Source organism: Canis aureus, chromosome 35 (assembly GCF_053574225.1).
Source record: "Canis aureus isolate CA01 chromosome 35, VMU_Caureus_v.1.0, whole genome shotgun sequence".
NCBI classification, from domain to species: domain Eukaryota; kingdom Metazoa; phylum Chordata; class Mammalia; order Carnivora; family Canidae; genus Canis; species Canis aureus.
In genome coordinates this window covers 22,899,744-22,902,931 of record NC_135645.1, presented here as the reverse complement: position 1 = coordinate 22,902,931, position 3,188 = coordinate 22,899,744, and the positions used below count along the sequence as shown (strand labels likewise).

The 3,188-nt window shown below is 35.7% G+C and overlaps 1 long non-coding RNA gene across 1 annotated transcript; it reads right to left on the bottom strand.

Annotated features, from left to right (window-relative positions):
- Positions 1-795: 795 nt before the first annotated feature.
- LOC144305196 (uncharacterized) lies at positions 796-2,448 on the bottom strand. The gene is made up of 2 exons (XR_013372258.1): positions 2,355-2,448; positions 796-1,233 (listed from the first exon to the last, which is right to left on the bottom strand). It is a non-coding gene; the product is annotated as an uncharacterized LOC144305196 (long non-coding RNA).
- Positions 2,449-3,188: the final 740 nt, after the last annotated feature.

Here is a 3,188-nt window from a genome sequence, read left to right as displayed (position 1 = left end):
CCTGGGACAGATCCCCATGTTGAGTCCCCCACAGGGCTCCCTCCTCAGCAGGGAGTCTGCTTCTCCTTCTTCCTCTGCTCCTCCCCCCTACTAATGTGGAGTTATAAGCTTTGTGAAGAAGCTCTATTTGTACACTATAGGCATGTAATAAGTGCTCTTGGATGCTGATAAGTACTGCAGAAGAAGAGAAAGTCCTCAAAGAGAAGGATTCCTATATTTTCAACATATTTTACTAGATAATGGGAGTATTTAATACATATCAAATATCATAGCACTGTGAAAATGAAGAAAACACCTCTCAGGTTCTACCAGAATCTCTTGTCTTTTCAGTCTTATTCCTGAACTCTATCTCCTGTTGCTGCAAGTAGCAAGCACATTGTTGGGCTAGACATGATTCTTCCATTTAAAAGCAACTGTTCTGAATCGAGGAAAACAAAATTAAATAAATTCTGAGAAGCGAATGAGCAATAGTAACAGGCTCAACACCCTTTTGTTAGGGGATTAAAGCATTAATCATCCTATTATCTGCTATTTTGAGCTTTGCTAAAGTTGCTGGAGGTCGATAAGCATTAGTTCCAATTAAAGAACTTTAGAACTTTCCCTCTTATATCACCCACTGTTTTGGATTGAAAGAAGATGGATGATGATAACATGGTCTCGATAGTCTAATTGCAGCTTTTTTCCATTTTTGCTAAGAAATTGTAGAAAAGGCCACTTTGGATTTAAAAAATTAAGAGCTTCATTGTCAGAAAGTATCACTAATGCATATAATTACTATTTTAGATTATCAAGATCTAAAGACAGACATTCCATTTTAATACTTGCTGTTCAATTGCATTAGTGACATTTGCTAATAGCCTAAGGAAGTTACCTATTACAGTGGTGAGTTTCAAGTTGTAAAGTTTAGCGTTTTGACATGGGATGCCAACACTGTGTATAATGCACATAAAGAGAGCAAGAATCAATAAACATGTCAATTTAAAAATGTTAAAAACCTGAAATATTCCCCAATAACTCCATTAGGAAAGACAAAATGTAATTGACAGTAGCAGTTATTTCTTGACAGACTGCCCAATAGACTGGTTTGCAGAATTGCCACAATTCACATTTAAAAAGTTAGGAGAATACCGGCAGATTGAGTTGGCAGGTAAACTAATTTTGCAAAGTGGAAAACATGGTTAGGTTAATTGCCAGAGCTTCAAGATATTATTCTTCAGAGATGTGCTTCTTCACCTGATGGATTGAGTAAAAAATAAAAATTTTAGTGTTCTTTCAGCCTTTAGACAACTACCTCATATGATTAAAAAAATATTGGGTAGTTAATTATTCAGACTTTGATATTTTTCAATTATCCCTCAAACATCCTTCCTGGATAGTGAGATGAAAGCTCAGTGTCTCATTACCAGATGTTAGGTTTATTTGTGTGCGCTATTATAACACTTAGTGGCCAGTTTATTTTGTTATTTGGAGAAAGAAGAAAGATGATTGAGTTTAAAAGTTTTGATCTACTCCAGTATGGTGCTTTGTCGCAAACAAAGTAGTCTCAAGCCTACCATACGGATGAATCTATTTGTTGTACAGAGTGGGATTTTACGAGTACACATTTTGAAAAGTTGTTTGATTTTTCTGATTATGAAAATTTGAGTTGAAAAGGAAAAGTGAATTACTGAAAATCTCATCTGAAGAAAATTATTAACATTCTACTTTTATTTTTTACTTTTTCTGTGCAGAAGTTTCTGTACATTGTCCATCTGTATATTCAATTGTGGAGGTTTTTTTGGAAGGTTAACATGATCTAGGATTATATGTTAGATCATCTATTAGATATGTTAACTCAAATTGTTAATGGATATGTGGGTTCTATTGAGTGGGGGTTCTATAATTAACCTAGCTATTATAATATTGTTGAATATTTGAATAGTATTCAGTTTTTCACTATTTTAGTAAAGCTGCAAGTAGAAATCTTTTTAAGTATCGCTTTTTAGTATTTTGGGTTATTTTTCTAAGGTTGATTCACTAGAGTAGAATTTTTAGTCTAAGATATGATAACATAATGGGATAATAAAATGGAAATTTTGACTAAGGTAACAAGGCACAATAAGTAATATATTCCATAGGAGCTATCAGACAAGTTGTCAAATTTTAAGATTATCAAAAGCCAGTTACATCTGTGTTAACTATTTTGTAACATCAAGAGTATACAAGAGTCAGGATTTGAATATTAGAGGGAATATGGATGCAAGTTTTCTTTGCTGTGAGTCTCCCCACTTGTCCTCCAGAGAGATGAATGAGGTGTGCCTGCACCTTACTTCACCTTACTTCACCTCACCTCACCTCACCTCGCCTCACCTCACCTCACTTCAGGTAATTCAGCAATGCTCCTATTGGTTTGAATGATGTGTTGGACCAGTTTTTGACTCATACCTGAGAGACCTTGGAGGTGAGTGATTGGTGGAATGCTGTGATGAGGGCACAAAGGAGAAATCACCAAATGGAACAGTGTGAACTTCCAAAGTCTGTCTAGGCAAGCATGTGTGAAACTTTCTCATGGGCCATGTGTTGGCAGTTACTGGAGAGAAAGCCAATGTAGCTTCATCTTTAGTACTGCCCAGCAAAGCTATTTGACATTGGGGCAGATTCTTGAAGTCTGAAAAGGTTAAGTGCCAAGCCTAAAAAAAAAAAAAAAAAAAAAAAAAAAAAAAGATATATTTGCTCTTGTCAAGGATACTGCTGGTTTCTGAAAGAGAAAGGAGAAAGAAGGAAAACAGATTTGGTAACATAAGAGAAAAAAATGAAAAGTTAGGATGTGTTGAGTTTAAGGTACTGTGAGAATCCAGATGCATGTTTCTAACAAGCAGTGTAAATGCAAGGTTTGGCTCAGAGCGGCCTTGATGAGAGATGTGGATATTGCATCAATCACATGTACAGGAATGTTGAAGGCTTGAGACAGAGTAAAGGGGGTGTGGAGTTAGTTGAGAGGAGGGTCAAAGTCAGAATCCTGACTTATATCTGCCTGGAAAAGGATGAGAAACTAGCAAGAGACTGAGAAAAAAAAAAAAAAAAAAAAAAAAAGGAGAACTAAGGAGATCCAGGACTCAGCAATGTTACTGAAGCCAATGTGGGAGAGAACTCCAAATAGGGTGTGTTCAATACAGAGGTCAATAAGTTGGATTTTAAGATTCAATTGT